The following is a 23,054-nucleotide window of genomic DNA, read 5'->3' on the forward strand; positions in this document are numbered from 1 at the left end:
TTAAACATAACAATTTCCATAGTGACTAAGTAAACCATTCTAAACTAAATAAAAATTTATTCTTAAATATAATTCATTCACTTGTTGTCAATTCAAGCTAACGCCGTTTTACCTAGAAGGTTCTTCAGAGCCTTTTTAAAATTAAAAATTTTAAATCGTCAATTTAAAAAGCTCTGAAGAATCTTCTAGGTGAAACGGCGTCAGCTTGAATTGACAATTGTTGAATATTTTGTAATTAATAATTAAGCTCTGTATATAGAGCACTCTACTTCATATAGTTTTTCAATATATGTAATAATTTATTCGAAATTTAAAAGTAGTATAGGCAGTAATAAATAAAATTAAAAACCAAAATAGAGCAAAACTAACTTTCTACTGGTTTGATCGTAAGTTCATGCAAATTGTAGTACGGCGACTCATCTCCAAGATTATTGCATGTCGTCCATGAGGAAAAGAGGCCATACTTCGGGCGTTTGTGGCTCAGAAGAGCGTACGATTGCCGGGCTGAAAAAAATTGCAAAACTTGAGCAGTTATATTTTTTTTACCTGCTATGAGCTTAACTGTGTATTACAGAAACCAAAACTGGTAGAGCTGTTTTTATAGAATTTCAAAACTTAAGGTTTACAAATAATTTTTGTTATTACAAGCACAAAAATTATAAAAAAAAAAGGAGTCGATTTCAACAATTTTAATATAGTACTTTAAAAGACTATCACTTCATTTTGAATTAAACTCTTAAGATCACCATCACTACTTCTATAGGTAAACATTTAATCAAAAATTATTAAATTGTTATTATACTAAAGAGTTATTTTTTTAGCTTGGTTTAGTTCATAAAACTAAAAGTGATCTAGCATGTTATTTAAAGAAAACTCGAACTTGAATAGCTTACAAGTTACATTGGTTGAAAAATAATAATAAAACGACTTTTTTAACGTATTTGTATTTTTTTACAATTAATTATTTTTTAAATGTACTTAATTAAATGTGTTTTAACAGAAATATATGTAGACAAATGAATTTTGGCAATGCTATTTTTGAATTTGGTAAATGAAAATTTTAAGTTTTTCCAGATTACTTGCAACCATTTTTTTATTTAAAATGAGACTTAAACTTGAATGTTTAATACAAAAATTCAATCAATCTATACTTTCAAAGTTCTCTACTCGTTACTAAGAATAGTAGTATAATGTTTGTTTAAAATATTCAGAGTGTGTATTTAACTTTGATAATTACATAGTTTAATAAATGTGCCAAAATACAGAATGAGCAAACAAAATTCCAATATAAACCTGAATAACGATAAAACACACCAGATTAAAATTTTAGTTTCTAAAAATTCTGACAGTTTATTTCATAAGTAAACTTACTTCCGAGAAAATCAAAGTCACTGCAGTTTTTTTGTGTTACATTAAAGTAGTACTTCAAATAATCAATTTCATCGGTGTACTCAGTTACAGTAGTTGTTTCACCAAAATGAAGAGCATCATTAAGAGTCAAAACAACCACTTTGAAATCGTCAGCATTTTTTTTCATGAAGTTTGTCACATCTTGAAGCTTTTTAAGTGTACATACATTTTAATGTGACATTTAAAACACTTGAAGTCGTTAATAAATTAAAACGAGAGTTAATTTAAAGTAAATAAGCTTGTACGGCTATTTTTAACAACTAAATATACAGGTGTGATGAATAAAAACTCCAAAATTTTGGTTATTTAAAATGTACTTTATCCTAAATCCTAGAGTACTCAGAAAAACTGTATTTCATCAAATTAAATAGTATTAATTATCAAAGTTCCAAAAATTCAAAGTTTCTATGCAATCAAATATGACTTAAATAAATAAGCAGTAAAAGTAAACGAATTCTATTTCAATGTCTAGCAGTTATCAAAGTCAAAATTTATAAAATTATAGTAAAAAAAGCTTGATACAATTATTGAGTAATAGACAAAACTTAGTATAAAACTTGTATATATACTTGTATAAAAACACATTTTAAAACTGAAAAAGAAGACAATATTTTTATTTATTAATACCTTTGATTTATCATGATATAGATCAAAGACTTGGTATTCATATGTAATTTCTTTTCCGTACGGATCTATAACGTGAATATTGAATCCTCTTGATACATTAGCTGTACATATTTCCTGCTTATTCACCATGACAGAACAACGCATATCTTGCTTATGATCATCTCCAGCTGCTTCTAAGACAGACTTATAACTTCCAGCGCGTATGTAAAGAATCAAGTCTGAATGAAGCATAAAAATAAATTTAATTTCAATTGATTTTTTTTTTTTTTTTTTTTTTCCCATTACAACAGATTTATTATTTTCAAGTGTTTGTTAAAAACTTTTGAGCGTCAAGATTCTAAAAACAAGATTCTCATTCACCGCGTTCATGTTTCGTTAAATTTATAAAGTACAAAACTATAAAATATTCATCAAAATAAGGTATCAACAAATTAAAAATACAAACTTCTAATACAAATCGGAGTTCCTGAAAATTCTAAACCAGGAATTTCCCAATCACCAGAATCTTGGCAGACGTACTCGCTAAAACCAGAAGGGCTCATCGAAAAACCATCTTCGCAACTGTAGTTGACTTCGGTACCTTGGAGATATAAACCATCGTCCGAAACCCATTCTGTTGTGCTGATTGCCCACGTGATGTTCGGAGGTTCTCCACAATCTAAAACAGCTTGATTTTTTTTAACCATTAAAACTTTATTATTGTTTTAAATACCTCTTAGACATTTAAAAGTGCTGTAATTAGTCCAAGAGGGGGTGTTATACAACTGTAGGTCGTGTTTGCCTATGCAGGCACCTTGACATAATTATTATTGCAACTGTACTTTATAACAGAGCTTATATTTCCTGTCGGTAAAGTCACATATTCGATGACCTTTATCTTTGATTTGGGTATATCCGGTGGGTCATTACATCCTGAAAATTAAACAAAGGCTTTAATTAGAAACAGCAAAAAAACGATGTGGACTTATTCAAACAACAGCTTTACTTGAATAACACATAGGATTGTCAATGGGTGGGTCCCAACTTCCACCTGACGTGCATGTGAACGTGCTATCATCTAAAGAAAGAAGATATTTCTTTCTCCGTTTAGAGTTAAATCACCCGGCATTGGGCATTCTTTAAAAATACAAGTGTTTCACTATTCAAAAAAAAAACTTAATAAAATATAGAAGTATTTACGTTGTGAACATTAAAATTTTCGAATAAAAGTAAATATTTTAAAAGTTTTTTTTTTATGTGCCAAAGGCATTCATTATTTTATAGTTTTATTGTTAATAGTTAATTGCGTATAAAACGTTAACCGACTTACAAAAAGCGCGCTTCATGGAAAACTGATATCGGAACGTTCAATGACGATACTTGTTACGTGAAGAATTATTTACAGGAGCTATTATTGTACTCCGCAAGAAGAGAAAAAGGCACATATGATTTTATATTTTTTTTAGAAAGAACCAGTTCAAGGGTCTAAGTACGCTGTATATAAGAATTCAAACTTCAGCCAAAAGTTTTTGAAAAAAATTAACAGAAACCATCAGTTACCCCCAAAAGCAGAAAGGAAAAACTAATAGACCTTATAAATAAACTCTTGTTTTTGCAGCAAAACAAGGTAAACTTTAAAAATAACATTAAAAGCAACAGCAGAAAATAGTAGTTACAGTGAAAAATATGATAGCGAGCCAAAACCTCAGGTGTCAACAGTGCAGTTTAAAATTTATAAATAAGACTCAGCCAACAAAATTCTTTAGAAACAAAATAAGAAACCAGTGTAACAAGCAAGACATTAGCTAAAGACAAAAACGATTTGGTAGTACTAAATTCGTTAAATGAAAAAGAAACTGTAACACAGAATAAAAAAGAGTCAGAATTATTGATAGCACGTCTAAAACTTTTGACATTCGTTATAAAGCCCTTTTGAGCATAAACTATAGGTATTTTCGTAAAATTAACTTAACAGGTTTTACTTATGGTAAACAATTGTAATTTTTAACTAACAAAGTAAATCAGTTCAAACTATTTTCAAAATAAGGTAAGTTTTTTTAATAACTGTTAAACTGAAAGAAACTGATAAGCGTACTCATTTTGTATTCTTTCTTTGATAAAATTGATAAATAATAAAGTTTATCGTAATTTTTTACTTTTAACGATGTCTTAAAAAGTTCGATTAATTTCAGTTTATTTTTAAATTATTAGGCAAAGCTATGACATAACAATTTTTTGATACAAAAGTTTAATAAAGTTACTTTTTCTATATTAAGTTTTTGATAAACATCATTTTTCTCAAAGTCTAAAACAAAAAAGTTATCAGATTTTTTCCTCGTAAACTAATCCAGTTCAAGTTTGTAGCTTTCAAACTCGACATGTGATAAAGTTTTTCTTATAACTGCATCTTAATTACATTTAATGTTTCTGATACTGTAAGGTCAATTACTTATAAATTCAAATATATACACTTTAATAATCTATTATCCGATTTACTTTAATTATATATAAATTACACGTTTTATCTTTAACCAAAATATACTTTCCTTCAAAAGGTCAATCATCATGTTTATAAACATTCCTTTTTTTATATAGATTGTTTTTGAAAACCTGTGGTTACATGGCAAATCAAACTATTGAAAAATAGTTTTTAAGTGGCCATATATCAATAAATTATATTTGAAAAACAAAATTTATGGTAGGTCTAAATAGTAGGATAGATAACAAAGGTAAAATATATACTTAAAAAAATTATATTATAGAACATTAATAATTACTATATTTTAGTGAGTTTTTAAAAATTATTTAAGCTAAACTTTATTCATTAGTTTAATTTTTTAACAAATTAAAACGCTATTGTAGGTCTAACTAATAGGATTATAATGGTGAATTACTTTGGTTTTTTAACATTTATTAAAGGAGATGATTATCAATAACTCATGAAATATTAAAATTTGAGTTCTTAAAGTCTGATTGTCAGAACTTTAACAGTCGTGCACCCAAAAACTATACAATGAATGCATAAAGCTATTCAACACGGTGTAAGAAAGTATTATAAAGGCGCTTCTTGATTGGATATGATTTTTATGACTTTTTGCAAGTTTTCTTGAATTTATAGCCATTTTTTTACTTAACAATTCAAAAATTATCAAACCATTTATAAGCTAAAAAATTCAGGTATGCTTGTTCAAAACTAGCAACTTGAAGAGTATAACATTCCATATTAGAAAGATGTCATTTTCACAATTATTGTCACTATTTCCTATAACAAAACCAAAATAATAAGTATAATTTTTTGTATTATCTAAGTATTGTTTAACTTAAGTAGATATTTTTTGGCAAATTTATGCAAAATTAATGTTTCATTTTTTATCAGGAAACATTAAGTTTGCATTTAGTTTATAACTTTTATACGGATGTCTTTAATAAAAATAATATCATGTAATAATTAAGCCACAATTTTAGAATTTTTGTGTCGAAGGCATATGCTACTTATAGTTTTTATAAATAATTCATTTTAAAACGAAAACAATAAAAGGCTTTTTTCAAAACAATTTTTTAAAACAACATTGTTTATTTGAAGGAGTAAATTTATTTGCTTATATATCGAAGTTTGTCTTTCAATACACGTTAGTTATAAATTTTGCTGCAAGCAGTGTGACGCTAAGTTACAATGAAATGATGTTCGCATGATCAACGCATGAACAATTTAAGTTCAAGCCTATGAAGTCTACATCGAAAAAAGTATAAATTGCCTAGTGAATAATAAATTATAATTTGTCAAGCGACCAGAACACCTAGTTTACGTTTAAGAACATCGATTTAAGCGAGTTTCTTAATCGAACAATTTTTTTGTCAAGATTTTTAGTGTTTTTGCATGCGTTGTATTATAATAGATTACTAGTTTATTAACTAATACAGTTTCTTTCTTGAGCTTTTTCAAAGTTATTTTATAATAAACTACTTGATATTTTTTAAAGTGTGTTTTATACATAATTTAGGAATAAGTTATCTTAAGTAAGACCAATATTTGTAACTATAGTACTGTAAGCTACTCGTAAGTAAATCAGTCAGTTTAGCTTAAGTACTTGAAGACCACATATGTAAGACCATAAGCATACCAGTATTATAAATACATCTCTGTGGTTATAACTTTATATGCAACATAATACACACAAGCAATGCTTTACCTGAGTAGCATTTACCAGGCTTTTTGTCCCAACTACCATCAATACAAGTAAAACACAAGTGATCGCGTTCAACTTTGCAGTCAGAATTTGCATTCCCGAATTACAAGTGTACGTAACAGTATACTATCAAAATCCACCCGCGTTCAAAATCCACTCGATTTTTTTATATACTTTCCTTATTTATTAATTTGTTTTTTTTTTTTTTTTTTATTTTTTTTTTTTTTCACTATCACTCATACCCCTAACCCTTATTCTTGATAGGTAAATGGTTCTCAAATTTGACCGGGTGGATTTTGAACGCGGATGGATTTTGATCAGGTGGATTTTGAACTTGTCCCGTACGTAACTACTGTTCCTTCCAAATGATGCGATTTTGAGTGAACAGTATACTCAACTGCAGATGACGCGCTTTCAACACTTGGCGGTGCACCACAATCTTTAGTTGAATTTTTTTTTCAATAATAGGTTTTGGCTTTTCAATAAAAAATTTCTGTCTATTTTAAAGAAAAATGTGTCAAAAGTTAAGTAGGCTAAAAAATATTTTTATTCTTAAGTTACTTCGTAAATATATATATTCATATCAAAAATCAACAAATTTTTGGCTTGGGTTACTAAATTTGTTTGAGGTTCTTTCGATTTTTCGTCTTTAGAAGACTAAAATAAACATACCAAGATGGAAAAAAAATAACTAAAAAGAGGTCTTAAATAGAGTTTCAATATATTTCTGATATTATATTCAAATTATGCAATTTGTGCATAAATTATAAATTTGACATCTTCTGACTACTGAAATTTTATTATTTAGAAAAACTTTAAAACTTAATTACTTGCAAGTGTAGATTATATTTCTTAGTATTGGCAACACAGAATTTTATTAACTACAGTAACACTTAATCTTTTTTTATCAAAAGCTATAAATTATTTTGATACAAAATTAAACACAAAAAAATATAGTGAAAACGAACTAACTTCAACAAAAATTTAAAATTTAAAAAATTATAACTACTATAAATAAAATTCATGGTAATGTTAAATCTAAAAGCATAAACAAGAAATAGGATGTTTAAAAGTTTCAAGCGATCTTAACTATGGGTACACCAAAATTTAAAAGTGTATAAAAAGTAGTTATGATATACTAACCGGCAATACAATTTCCTAATTCTCCAACCCAAACCCCATCTACCAAGCAAGTTAGTATGTTATGGTTTTCCGGTATTAGAGTATACCCTGTCAGACAATAATATCTTACTGTCTTGTTCCAAGAAGTACCACCATTAACTTCTTCATAATTTCCGTTTGTGAGTGGTATTACGGGTGGACAATCTAGAAATAAATAGGATAAGATTGAAATCATATTTTACTTAGTACAAACAAAAACTAAGTCTATGCGCGGTTTAGTTTTATAAAATTTTTCCTTTCATACTTTTTTAATTGTTTTATAAATCTATGTGAACGCCTGGTCACCATACAAAAGTAAATACTCTGTTTTTTTTTACTTTTTAATTGAGCCTTTTCACCACATAAAAGCCTTTTTTGTATACTTGACTGTTTGTAAAAGATGTTTAAAATGTATTTAAAAAGAATAAAGCACTAATATTTACAAATATGTTTATAGAAAAAAAAGATCTCTTTATTTAAACAGTCAAAGTGCATGTTGAATAAGAATTTTAAAACATATAACACCTATTGCACACTTCGGAACTTCGCTGCTCCAGCTGCCGTTTTCGTAGCAGCTAAGGTAAACATTCAATACTGGTCCTTGTTCGCACTCAATCAGAACTTTTGTGCCAACAACGTTGTGATCAGATCTTGGTCGCTCCAACTCAGTTTTATTGCCGCCTTCAATGTCTTTAGGCAGCATTCCACATTCTGATTGGGAAAATAAAATGTTGCACGATGGTGGTTTTTCGTTATACTAATTAACAATAGCTTTTTTTCAAGCCTAAAGCTAAAACTAAGTTGAATGAATAACTGTTTAACCTGAAAATTTTTGGAGCTTTGATTTGTTACAGTATGTTTATGAACAAATGAAAGCAAGAAAATTTGTTGAAAAGTATTAGTAAAGATTAAAAACTAACCAATTACACATTTTCCTACTTTAGCTTTGTCGTTATAGCCATCAGTGCAACTGACGCGGTTATCATCCCGGGAGTACACATAACTAGTTGAACATATGTAATCTGCATAAGTTGGAAGTGAGTCCATACCTACGATGACATGGCCTTCCAGATTGTAACCACCGTTTTCAACGTCAAGCCATTCATTACAAACTGTTTAAATAAACGACTTTGAAAATAACTGAAGTTTGTGAGTAGAGGCTGTTAGGAACAGCTTAGAAGAAGCCTAGCTATTTGCAGGTGAGAGCTATAAGTTACTTTTTTTTGTTGTTTGAGGTAAAACGTTAATTTAAAGTTGATACTCGCAAAAGAAATTGGTAAAATGTTTAAGCACAGGTGAGCTGTTTGTAACCACACAGTTGTTGAAATTAAATTTTTATATGTTACAAATTAAAGTAGACAACTTTTATTTGTATTGGAACTTTATTACACTGGAATAAATTTTTAATTAGAAGTCAGAACGCTATAATTAAAAATACCGACATAAAACAAAAAGAGTATACTGTTAAAAAGTATACACGTCGTTAACAATCTTCAAGGTAATAAACAATCAGCAAAGTGAATTTAAAAAAAAATAAGCAAAACTTTAACTATGCAACAAAAAAATCGGAACTAAAATAATCATTTAGTAACCTCTGACGCAGGTACCACTGGGTTCTTCTGAATTAGCAGGATTATAATATCCATCCGCGCCACAAACAACAACATAGTCTGGTGGATTCAGGAGAAAGTTGTTATTGCAATCGTAAGTAAGTTTTGTGCCTGGCAAATGATATCCTTTATAAACCCAACTAATAGTTGTGTTGGCGTCGTTCAAATCCGGTGGATCATCACACTCAGTAGCTGTATTGAATTATTTAACTTGCATTCATCTGATAACTAAAATGGCTCTATGACTGTTTGTTTAGTTTTTTTAGATTTTATAGACCATTCTAATAACTTATTAAGCTCTTTACTCCTCAGTTATCAACTTTTTTGTGGAACTTTCATAACGAAGTTAATAAAAAATAATAACCTTCACCACACGACTATCAAAACAACATACGAGACAACCTACGATCGGTGTTGTCCTTATATGGGCTCTTGAGGCAGGCAAGATGACTCCTTTTAAGGAGAAACCGGCCGTAGATTGTGTCGTATGCTGTTGTTGATGGTCGTGTGGTGAAGCTCATTTTTTATTATTGAAGGCGCGAAACATCTCAATTTTGTTTTTATTTTTCTGAAACAAGTAAACATGTTAAACTTTAAACGTAATTTTTTTTTAATTACAAACAAAACTTACCTGAATAGCATTTACCAGGCTTTTTGTCCCAACTACCATCAATACAAGTGATCACGTTCAACTCTGGAGGCAGAATTCGCGTTCCCGAAATACAAGTATACGTAACTACCGTTTCGTTCAAATAAAAGTTTGTATCATTGTTACTTACTTTAGAAATCGCGTTAGCAACAGTTGGCGGCGAACTACAATCTGATACAAACAAATTATATTTAAAATCATTAACTATGTTGTTGTAAATATTTAAATTTATAAATTAGTTCACATTTTATGTCACAAACGCCTTCAAATCAAGTTGTAAGTACTAACGCTGTAAACAACGAGGAACTTCTGGGACAAACTTCCCACTCGATCCATTACAATTCAAAACGTCTGGGTCATTGAAAGCGTTTTTATATCCTGTGCCACAAGAGTACTTCAGCCGTTGAACAAGAGTGAGCTTGTCCCCATCTTCAGTAGTTAAATTTTTTTCATCCAAAACTTTGAGATTTCCTTGGGTTATATCAGGAGGATCTCCACAATCTGCAAAGCGTAAAATTAACCCAAGGTTGAAAACAGACACATGATAGATAAAAAAAAACAAGGCAAACCTGCAACGCATTCAATTGTTGGACGCCATTCGCCGTTTTCCGCGCAAGTCAAAACAGAATGTTGTTGCTTGAAATTATTGTGGCACTCATACTTCAGCTGAGTTCCGTGAAGATACACGTCTCCTCGCTTGTTTTCGCTATTTTCGTTTAACTGGCCCGCTTCAGAGTTGTTCACCACTGGGAACTCGTTGCACTCTATGTTTTATGTTTTTATGCTTGCTAAACTAAAATTAATAAAATTCTTACAAAAAGCTTTTATAAACCCAATTAAATACTAACTAAAACACTATTGTCTAACTAGTTGCCAATTGGTTATATATCGTAGATGCTTATATATAAATGGGTAGCTGTCGAATTTGCCCGAAGAGACAGATTTTCACGAAGATACTTTTGCACGAGGGGATATAATTACACGAAGATAAAATTGCACGAAGACACTTTTGCACGGAGGGTCACTTTTGCACGAAGGCATTTTTGCACGGGTTGATTTTTTTCAGTTTTTTTATTAACTTTAATTTTTTTAATTTTCACTGTTACCCCTAACCCTTACCCTCGATCCGTAACTTTTTTTCTTTTTGTTTTTTAATAATTAATTTTTAGATTTGTTTTATGTTTTTTTCTATTCTCGTGCAAAAATGACCTTCCGTGCAAAATTGACCCTTGGTGCAAAATTGTATTTGTGCAATTTTGTGCACTCGTGCAATTTAGTCCCCTCGTGCAATTTTGTCTTTGTGCAATATTGACTCGTTCCCATATAAATAGCAAGTATAAATAAAATAGAAACTTTTAAAGTACCTTTCAAGCAACTGGGAGGATTTTCAGGAGACCAAACGGCACCATAGATGCAACTGAAATTGTTGTTTGCAACATTGTCAATGTGGTACCCCTTCTTACAGGAGTACTGTATATCAATACTGACCACAGTTCCATTCTTCAAAGTCTCGTTGCGTAAAATTTTCACTTTTGAGTTGTCAACCATATGATGAACTTCACAAACTTCAAAAACAAAGCAATTTAATATTAAATAATTTGAAACTTAAGGTTTTCTCATCACCCTAATCTATGTTGTTGACTTTGATTGCATTCAAATAAAGCAGTTAAAATATTACGGAAGTTTTTTTGTTATACTGCTTGTAACAATAGTTAAAGTTTTAAAACAAAATTGACGACCATATTGAGAAAATAATAAGAGCAAGCTTAAACTTTGTGCAAAAAAAACAACGTATTTAGAATAATACTATCTAGTTCTCTCTTATTCACTTCAGTTATGCTCATTTTTTTAATATACGTAATATTGGGACACGTTCAAAATCCACCTGATCAAAATCTACCCAGTCAAATTCGAGAACCGCTTACCAATCGAGGGTAAGGGGTTAAAGTGTTGAAAAATAAATAAATAAATTCAAAAAATTTATAAAATAAATAATAAATGAAGAAAATTAAATAAAAATCGGGTGGATTTCGATAGTATACCTATATTAACTTTTTAAACGAAACAGAAAATTTTCAGCACGACTTTATTTTTGATATAGCTTACCAGGAGCACATCTCGGAGCGTTTTTGTAATTCCAGCTTCCGTTTCTCCCGCAAATCAGCATTTCCGGCTCGTTGTGCACTAAGCTGTGCAAAGGTTTGCACTTGTACGTTACAACGGTGCCGGTCCAAAACTCCCCGTTAACGTAACTGGACGTAATTTTCGAAATTATGTATTCGCCCGCAGGTGGGGCGGGACACTCTGTAGATTTTATTAACATATATGATATAATTTGCTTTTATATGCAACTACTGTTGAGTGTTTTTGTTTGCTTTATGACTTACAAACGTTACTCAACTTATTTTCTATAAAAAAGAGATAAATAAATATACGATTAAGCAAATGTTTGTTGTTTTGAAAATAAACGGTTTCACCTTACAAAGTTATATTCAACATAAATAAAACAATGGAATTTTTATACACTAAACAAAAAATTATGTTCAAAAATTTTCGGGCATTAATTTTGTTTCTATTACAAACATAAAAGCTCTGAAATTTGGTTGAAGTTAATAAACCTTAAATGGTAACCGAAAAATTAAAATGCACAATCTTTTTTCGTACCTTTAATGCACAAAAGGTCGCTCGTGATATTCCAGCTTCCTTTTTCGGAGCACTGGTATTTCTCATCCGCCGCGCCAACTTTGCTGAACCTATAATCGCCATCGCAGCTGAAACTCACGACGTCCCCGCTCAAGTAAAAACCGTTCTTAATTCTACTATTGGAATCGTGGATGGTGGAGTTGAGCGGGTTTTTGATAACAGAACATACTGAAATATTTACAAACTTTGTTAAGTATTTTTTAAACTTATTAATGTACTAACAAAATAATATATTCCAAATAATTATTTGTTTTTACTTTTGTGTGCTTTACAAGATTATTAGATATCATAATTGCTTGAAACAGTTCAACAAACTTTTCAAGCATAATGGTTCGACATTTTTACTGTTCCAGGAACCGTTAGACTGACAGTAAAACTCTGAAACTTCAGTGGAAAGTTCATAACCTTCATTACATGTAAAGTCAACTTTATCCGTGTAAAGACTATAGCTGGATCTTTTTTGACTTCTTATAGTAACTTTTCCGTTTTCCAGTTCGCTTGGCAATGATGGGCATTCTGTTTAATTTTCAAAATATTGAACTTATATAGAAAATTTATATTTGTAAAAACTTTAATCAAACAACTAGAAAATATATAAAATAATTTGCCTGTGCTTTTGCTTTGAATCAAATTTTGTGGGTTATGTAAGAAAATTTACCTTATAAATGATTAAAGTAACTCAAACACTACCTTTGACACATTCACCAACAGAGTTTTTCAAAACAAAATCAGCATTGCAAGTTATTATCGATTCATCTAAGTTATATACATAACCCTCTGTACAGTTGTACTCAACTCTTACTTCGATGTTATGTGTTGAGTTGAAAAATTTATCTTCTAAAATTATCTTGTTGCCATTTGCAATCTCAGGAAAAGTACCACAATCTGAAAATGTTAATAAGAAAAGGTACAGAGTAGTTATGATATCTTTACAACAGGCTAAATGAATAATAAACAACAATGCTATAGATCAGGAATCAGCAAACTGCGGCCAATAAAGAGTAAAAGTGCAGCCCGCAAGCGCGTAAATTTCTAAAACTTATACTAGACATACAGTCGAAAAAATAAGTAAAATTTACGTAAACCTAATCAATTCAAACTTTGCTTGAATTAATCGTTTAAATTTTTTTTTAAGTTATTAAGTATTTAGTTTGCTTTTATATGAAAATATACGATTTATTAAAAACTAAATCATCTTAAACTCACCTCTAACGCATGAAGGCATCGTTCCCATCAGCCTTGCACTCCAAGATCCCATGTCATCGCAAACTATACCAGAAAAGCTTTTAGGCACCAAGGTCATGTTATCGCGACACGTGTACTCAACTTCAGTTCCCGGCAGATACAAGGCTTTGTAGACCCATTTTGTTACATCAAAGTCCGCGTTTAAAATGGTCGGAATTGTATCCAAACACCTGGTTTCTGAAATATTGAACAAGTTTAATACAGCGATGTGTAGCATAAAAACACTTTTGTTCGTAGTAAAACGTTTTAGTTGGTTTTGTTATCATTTTTGGAAGCTTATATTTGCATTAATTTTTACAACCATTTATAGCAAACACAGAAACATTATAACAATTTTTAAAGGAACTAATTTTATCATGTTTAACACATAAACTTTCATAGGTTAAATACCTCAAATTTACAGAAATTATATGTTTTAGTTTATAAATATTTTAAGAATATTTAATGAGTTTTTTTGATAGCCTGAAAGTCTAAAACGATAAGTTGAATTTTATCCTACACATAACTTAACTTAAAAAGTTAGACTCTGATAACTGAACATGAAAAGCATAAATCTATCGCTTACAACATAAATAAAAAACAAAATATATTAGAGGACGTTTATCGTAAGTAACAAAATTATTTATCAATTAAATTTCTAAACAAGTTTAACAACCTGTATAACAAGCACCTAATGGCTGACCATGCCAAGAACCAGATCCAGTGCACACCAATTCGTTATTATTTTCCGGTAGCAACGCATAACCATTATCACAGGCGTACTGAGCTACAGAACCCTTCAAATAGTGAGTACTCGAGGGGTTATTAGATATTGTTGGAGTTGCCCTGGTCATATTGGGAAGATCACTGCAATCTGTGTTTTAAAATAAATAGTTAAATTTTTTTTATCAGCAAACTTCTACAAGCAACTTATTGAGCAATTAAAGATGAGAAACCTCACATTTGCAAAAGTTGAATACTCTGTCAAATTGTATTTTAAATTACTATAGCAAAACAAAATAGTATAAATCTTATTGAACAGCAGTTTATTGAAATTCTAAACAAATATTATAACATTTGTTTGATCTTATTTCAATAAAACCTTGATTAACAAATTAAAAATATAGTATTTATAATCTGAGGCATTTGCAGATAAAGTTTCTACACTTAACGGATAGTTATTGCTTTCTGAATACTTTTACAACTAGTAATAAAAAACTTTAAAAAGTACTCAGCTGGTTTTAAAGCTTAATAAATTCAAACTTACGCCTTACGCATTCAGGTAGCAGAGGTTCAAACTGTCCTGTGTCAGCGTTGCAATTCACCACACCAGATGATTCTGGATGGAAAACAAAACCTTCATCACACGAATACGCAACTTGTTGCGAAACGTTAAGGGTTTTTGATGCGTTCACTGCTGTTTCAAACAACGTGACGGCGTATTTCCCATTTAGAATAGATTTGGGATCTCCACAGTCTAAAAGAAATATCGTCGTTGACTTAAAACTAAATAACTACGTTTTAATTTTTTTTAAATAAAATATTAAATTATTTGTATTTCTTTTATACACTCTGGTGCTATTTTTTTTTACCCATATTATATACATGTAAACTTTGCTATGTTTTCTTAAAGTTTTTTAATAAAAAATGGTCATTAAACATTTCTTAACATTTGTAATAAAACAATACTAGTCGTTGCCGAACTGAAATAAAATTAGCATGTGCCTTGAATAAACTAATAAACTGAGTAAAGAATAAAGATAAGTAAAAATTTATAATTAGATGCAATCATGCCAACTTATGTTTTTATACTTAAAAATGCAAAACAACTTGTGCAATTTTCTATTTTGGTAATAACTAAGCATTCAACTTCTAGAAATGAAAAAACATCATGCAAAACAAACTCAATAGATTTTTATTTCAAGACTCTTAAGATTAACAGCAGAACTCTTACTTTTGATACAATGAGGGACATAAGAATTCCATTCTCCATTAGCTTGACATGAAGTGGCAGTAATTTCTGAAGTATTAAGAATATAGTTTTTGTTGCAACTAAAGTGAGCCGTTGTACCACTATAAAGTCTATCACTATCCGGATCAGCCTTATTTTTTATTGTAACATTCAGACCTTCAGTTGCATCAATATTTTTACATTCTGAAATACAAATTTTTAGTTGATTAGCAGAGCTATGAGGTTAGACAAACTTCCTTCAGTTAATTTCATTACAATCAAGTTTAAGTATGTATAAACATTACAGTGTTTACTTTTAATAACTAGTTTACGATCTGAGTTTTTATTAAGACCCGCAATACAGATGGTAACTAAACATTTATTTTAATTTGTTTTGTTTTTAAACTTACTAAGCTTTAACTAACCTTGTAAGCATTTAAAATTATCTGCTCGGGACCAAGATCCACCGGTTAAACAACTGTGAACAGTGGCAGCAGACTCTGGTACTAGCAAGTACGGAGTTTGGCAAGTGTAGGAAACCTTGAGGTCTACTACTTTTTCCGAATCAACTTGAAACGACTCGTGCACTTTTTTGTTTGCATTTGGTACATCTTGCGAAGCGCCACAATCTGTAAAACAAGCATTTGTTATTAAAAACGTTTTGCATAACTTCTGAAAATTTAATCGATTGGGTGTTAAAGTTTCACGCAAAAATTTATTTTTATTTTGTAAAGATGTGGATTCATTACAAATAAAGCTTTGTCAATTCTATAATAAAACAACCTGGATAGCAAATAATTGCAGGGGTCCATACACCATCTTCGCCGCAAGTTGAAGTAGAAACATTTGTAACGTAATTGGTATCGCAGGTGTACTGCACAGCGCTTCCATTCAAAAGAACGCCGTTTCTTTCGTTTCTGGTCAAGTCTTTCACGTCGGAATCGGTCACGTTTGGCTTAGCATCGCACTCTTTTGTGTGATATATATCAGTAAAAATTTACCATACTGACGTCTATTACCAATAAACAGAATTTAGCAAGAAATTTATTATTTTGTAATATGTATTTACCTTTTATGCAAGTTATAAGTTCTTCTGGAACCCATTTGGCTCCAACGACACACGTATATGTCACGTTTGCAAACTCATCACTCAAATAATAATTTTCATCACACGCATAATTTATAATATGTCTTTCAAGAGTTCCATTGCTCATACGGAAAAAATCAACTGTAGTCCAATTCGAATTAGGCACAAAGTTCGGCTCCTCACATACTAAAAAAAACAACTTTATTAGTTTTTGTTTAAAAAAAAGAAATAAGCTAGTTTTATTAGACCTGGAGTACAACTAGCTATCATTTGAAAGCTGCACAAAGTTCAAGTAAGTTTTTAATTAAACGAATCAAGATAAAAATAATGAGTAATTAACATAAAAACAATATCAATAATACCTTAAAAAATTAATAAAAAACTAAAGTTAATCAACTTTTTTGCGTCTTTTGTTCAGAAAAATATCTTTAAAAAATTTAAACGGTCGTATTTTTTATATCTTTATCGTTTCGCTATAATTTTTAAAAGCATAAATTTTTTGTTAAATTCTAATTGCTGTACTAAACTGTGTTTAAAATAATTTTCATAGTTTTTTTCTTTATTTCTAATTGCTTACCTAATAGACATTTGCTAGTTTTGCACTAACAAAATAAACAACTATTTTTTAGCTGAACTTTTTTCTTTAAGTTATACTAAAAAGTAAGCATTCTCCTATTTTTACGGTTATTGACATGCCACAGTGTGTTTGGCTATCTAAAAAACAGGGTTGCCAAAAGTTTTTTTTTATGTTTTTTGAATTTCTTCAAAAATTTTTAAAGAACAAGTTTTATGGTCTATTTTCAGTATAAAACTTAATTAAAGTTAAAATACTGACTTTTTAAGTTAAGTATGCAACATTGAAAACACAATCAAAGCTACTTTTAATTTACATTTCAATGAAAAAAAACCATGGGTGCATGACTATACAAGCTCGGACAATTTAAATTACAACAGTCTTTTTTATGGAATTTTAAAGAGCCACAACCAAAAAAATAATATATATATTATTTTTTAGTGCGTCTGGAAGGTCTAATTAATACCTACAAACACTTTTTTTTCAAAATTTTAAATATTTTTTGAGATATGGCTAAAATAAGTAATAATATAGTTATTTCTAGTAATTTTTAAAATACTCTTTTTATAAATATTTTTTTTGCAAAAATAAAAATGTTAGTAGGTATTAATTTGACTTATATACGCGTTTTTTTTTTCAAATATACTCCTTTCTGAATTGTTGCCGTTAAATTTTTTTTAAGAATCTGAAATTTCGGAACTTAAATTGTCATGTAACCAAATTTCATTACTTTACATGTAAAAATAGTTTAAAATTCTAGGTTTCTTCAGTTTTTTTAGTGATTTTTGTTCGAAATTCCTGGTTTTTAAAGTTTTTTTGCCTTAATTTATTGTCGAAAATTTTCCGTTTTTTGATAACCCTGAAAAACAATGTAAATCACAATTGTTAAACAAATTTTTACTCGGAAGACAGCGTGGAGCAGTCTTATAATCCCATGTTCCGTCTTCTCCGCAAGTGAGCACTTCGGGATCCATCCACTTCAAGTTGTGGTTTTCTTCACACGAGTACTTGACTTTGGTTCCGCTCCAATAACCACCAACCACCCAAGTATGCAGCATTTCCCATGACACGTAGTCGCCTTCCGGAGGGTTAGGGCACTCTGTACCGAGTGTTGGTAGTTGTTTAAGTGTAATATTTAACTTTTAAGGATAAATAGTTGTTGGCGTAGTCAAAATCTATTTTCTAAGTTAAAATAGAACCATTTTATATGTTGCAGTCAGCTGAAAAGAAGTACTACTATAATGTACTTTATGAGTAAGAAGCTGTGATTTTACAAAATTAAATATTAAAATTACTTTACAATTGCTTTCCTTGCTTTTACATTAATAACATCTTACTCGTAATACAGATAGGAAGGTCTATTTTGTCCCAGCCGTCTTTCGAGCATTTGTAAACGTAGTCTTCTGGCGTTCCAACATTCAACGTGTAATCATTATTACAAACATACTTGTAAACGTCATTTTCAAGGTAGTGTCCGTCACGAGTTTGGTTGATAAAAACGAACTTTCCGTTTGTTAGAGCTTCAGGCTCGTTGCAAGCTTAAAATTTAGTTGGTTAACTTATTTAAACTGTTTTTGCTTAAAAGCTTAGTATCATTTAAGTTTACTATCACTTCTAACCCGATCACTTCTAACTCGATTATTTCTAAGCCGATCACTTCTAACCCGATCATATCTAACCCAATCTAACCCGAAAATTATAAACTTGATCTGTATTAATGGTTAGGTTTGTTTATTATTGTTTTAAAATGAGCATTTGTTTTTTAAACAAACTAATCTCAACAAAATTGATTTAAAATTTAAAATTGATATTCATTAAAATTTAGTTTATTTTGTTTAAAATAAAAGTTAATGTTCAGATAGCTTTAGTTAAAATTTAATTTTTGATAACTATTGCTATTGGAAGTTTGTTGTCATACGCTAGACCCAGGCATCAAAATCTAAGCCACTTAAACTGAATGACACATAACAAAGAGACGAAAGTTTATATACCTTAAAATCAAAAACTACAGTTTTATCTAATTTTTAGATTAACAGCAAAAGAAATCAACTTTTTAGTATAATACTAATTAACTTATTTATGATTTGAAAGAGAAGGTTTTTAAAAAATTTGGTTTTAACTTCATAATAAGCAACTTTAACATCAACTGTTTCAACGATCAGTGAGATCCAATAAAACCAAACACAACTGCACAATCTTTAATTTTAGAATTAACTTCCAATTTCTTTCAACAAAAAACCTACTCTGCAAAATTCAGCAACACATATTGAGACGATTTAGTAAATTATTTCAATGATTTAGTGCAGCAATCGGCAAAATAGTCTGAATCACGCACTTCTACATTAAAATAAGGTTTAGTGTTACTTTTATAAAATTTATTTAGAACATACTAAAATATCAGAGTTCAAACAAACTACAAAAATACATGAATAAATTTTCTGCTTGTTCAAACATCAACCGGATGTACACATCCTGAATTTTAGAGTTAGATTCTGTAAATTTGTGCAACCGTTTGGTATTTCATTGTTTTTTTGTCATTTATTTTTGTCGCTTTGCCAAAGCATAATCGATACAATTTAAATAAACACTATTGGAATTAAGGTACAAATAGTTATAAAAAAAATCAAAATTTAAGTGCATTGACTAACCACCAAATTCAAAATCATAAGTTCAAAGCACTTTATTAATACCGGTCAAATAAATATCTATCAAAAATATTGAAAGATGGTTTATTATGCTAATAAAATCAAACTATAGAATGAACAAAATCCTACATATTAAATCAATGGTTCAAAACTTGTTAAATTACAGATAGTTTCTAGTAAAAAGTATCTCATCTTAATCAAGTAAACTTTAATCAAAGTTGTTCAAATTTTTTGCAAAGATTAGTTTTGTTTTAAAGCTATTTCCACATTTAAACTGAAAGATAATTATGACTGCATGCATTATTCGTTTGTTTTCGTGGTAATTTATTGTTTTAATTAGGTTCGAAAATGGATTATAAATTAAATGTAGTTAATTAGTTTTAAAAAGCATTAGGAAAAGTATAAGTCTTTTGAATTCTAAAGATTAAATATAAGTTTTGATAGTCGTCAATGTAGGAAATATAATGAGAAACATTACTATTAATTTTTCTTTTAAGATATTCTATATGGTTAATATATATTTTTAAAGTATGGAGACCAGATTGGCAAGTTGCATTAAAATTTAGGGCGAATTTATATGAAATACAACGTTAATAATATTAATTTCAGTGTATAAGAAACTTGAAATAATACAGTTAATATAATTTAGTAATCGTAATTAGTATGGTGGTTTCATTTAAAATTATCATCATTAAACTCTAAGTTCTTGAAACAAAAGTGTTTACTGTTTAATACAAAGTCAAAAGTAGAGGTAGATGTTTTTTTTATATTTAGAACTTGTCATTTACTAGAACTTAAACCTTATTTTCTTTCTTTTAGCCAATGGTAAATTATATCTAAAGATTAAATAAGAAATATTATATAATAAACTTATTAAACAGTTAAACTGTTTAATAAGTTTTAAACTGTTTAATTAAACTAAGCAAATAAGTTAATAAGTATAAATAAGTAAGTAAATAATTAAACTGTTTAAACTTTTAAACACTTAAATTTAAAAGTTAAGTGTCGAAAACTTATCATTTTTCGTTTTTTTTTTTAAACATGATGTATGTAAAGAAAAATTAATTTACATTTTTCATAAAAATCTACAAGTTTTCAAAATTTAAAATTGCAAAAACAATTTCTCACGACTAATAGTAGAACCTTCTTTAATAATTTTCTTGATATCTTTTAAAAGTTATTGTTTCACAGTTTTCCAAAAACACATCAACTTTAGACTATTTAGCGATCATTAAATATGAAATATAAGTATAAGTTATTACATTAATTTATATAACTTAAAAACTTATAATAGAGTTAAAAAAATTAAAAATAGTTTTTATTGTGAAACCTATTATATAGGTTTAAATTTCTAATGAAGAAAACGCTCATGACATTTATAGAAATTTAGAGGTGCAAAAAAAACGAGAATAAAGTCAATAGACTTCAAACTGGCTTTACTGTAATGAAAAAAAAGTAAATATGTTGCGTGCAATAATCGTCTTAAAAAAATAGTTAATTAAAGGAAAAAAAAAATTAATAGAGTTTTTATAAATTTCTGCTGCTAGTTATACTTAATTTAACTATAACTAATTTATTATTCTATTTCAAATTGTTTTTTTAGTACTTATTTCGTTTTTACTTACGTTATTTGAACTGTTCATAATAAAGTAAATTTTAAAGAAATTTCTGTCAACTAAAGTACTAATTTTAGTCATAATTGAAATATTTCGTATATTATACAAGTTTAAGTGAAGGTTTTAAAGAAGATTATCTAGGCGAGATTCAATTACCCTCGGATTTGTTATACAAATAAACATGTCTGTTTGATTGTTAGTGACTTTTTTTTGCTCTAGGACTAATAGGAATTTATTAATGATGTGAAATCAAGACGGTCAATCGACGTGACATACTTTTGCGGTTTGTTATAAGACATAACTGTTTTAATAGCAAGGTTATATTTAAAAATCATGCTTTTCCACTTAATATAACAAAAGTATTTAGTTTCTCCTAATGTTTGTTTGAATTCCATTATCTTAATAGGCCTATGCTTGTTGTAGAACAATATGTATAAGTTATTAAGATGTACTTAAAACCAACCTACTATAAAACGTTAATGCATTAGTCAGCAATAATACAACATTTACGTCAGACTTACAATGTAGTTTTCAGACCGTAATATAAAGGTTTTTGTAGCTTAATATTACAGTTGTAAAGGTTTACTTTTTAAAATTTGTTTGTGTTAAAATTATTGTAGTCACGTTAATTACAATAAAATCCAACTTGAATATAACAATAACTGCTTGCTTTAAAATCCTACAAAGAAGAGTTCAAAATATTGTTAAGTAGACAATTCAGTATACTGTATATGATTAATGAAAAACGTCAGTTAAAGTAGATTGAAAAAAGAAAAAAAAAAAGAAATAATGAAAAATAGTTGAAATTAAGTGTATGGTGAAAAATAAAAAAATGAGGTAATAAAAATAAATTATATTATTTTAAATTAATACTAAAATTTAAATATGTATTAAAACTTTAACCAATTAGGTTATTTTATTGGTTTTTATGTTTTATGTCTTAACTACGTGGTCTCCAGTAACTTACTGACTGCTATACTTACGAGAAGTAAATATTATACAAACAGTATAAGTTACAAAACTATTTCCTAAGTTATGAATAAAACACACTTTGAATAAACGCAATTTAATTTATTTTCAATAATAATTCTTAGTTCTAAAGAAAGAAACTATTAAATCACGACACAAATAAAGTCTATAAAAAGTATCAACAATCGTAAAGTTACATAAATACTAACATCAACTCCGCGATGTAGACGTTTTCTTGATTCTCGATAATTGAAGTAAAACGTTAAACTTAATCGTAACTAGATCATACCGCGGAATAACTTTGCAACTAACCTTTATTTGAAAGACAAAGGCAAATTTATACGCATTGAAATAAAATTAACTCCTTTAAGTAAACAATATTGTTTATTGTTTTAGAAAATTGTTTTAAGAGTTATAAAAATTGTTTTGGAAAAGCTTGTTTTGAAAATAATGAAAAATGTTTTGGAAAGCTTTTATTGTTACAAAAATTCCATATTTATTCACAAGCTTTAAAATACTAAAATGAAATGTTAGTTTCATTACAAAACTATTTTTTATGTAACACATTAAAATCATTATTTTTTAAAGTAATTAAAAATTTAAATTTTTTAATTAGTTTAATAACTTTATTAAGACTAGTTTGTTTTTTTTATGAAATCCAG

The sequence above is a fragment of the Thalia democratica genome, chromosome 4, assembly GCF_965202585.1.
Source record: "Thalia democratica chromosome 4, ktThaDemo2.hap1.1, whole genome shotgun sequence".
In the NCBI taxonomy this organism is placed as follows: domain Eukaryota; kingdom Metazoa; phylum Chordata; class Thaliacea; order Salpida; family Salpidae; genus Thalia; species Thalia democratica.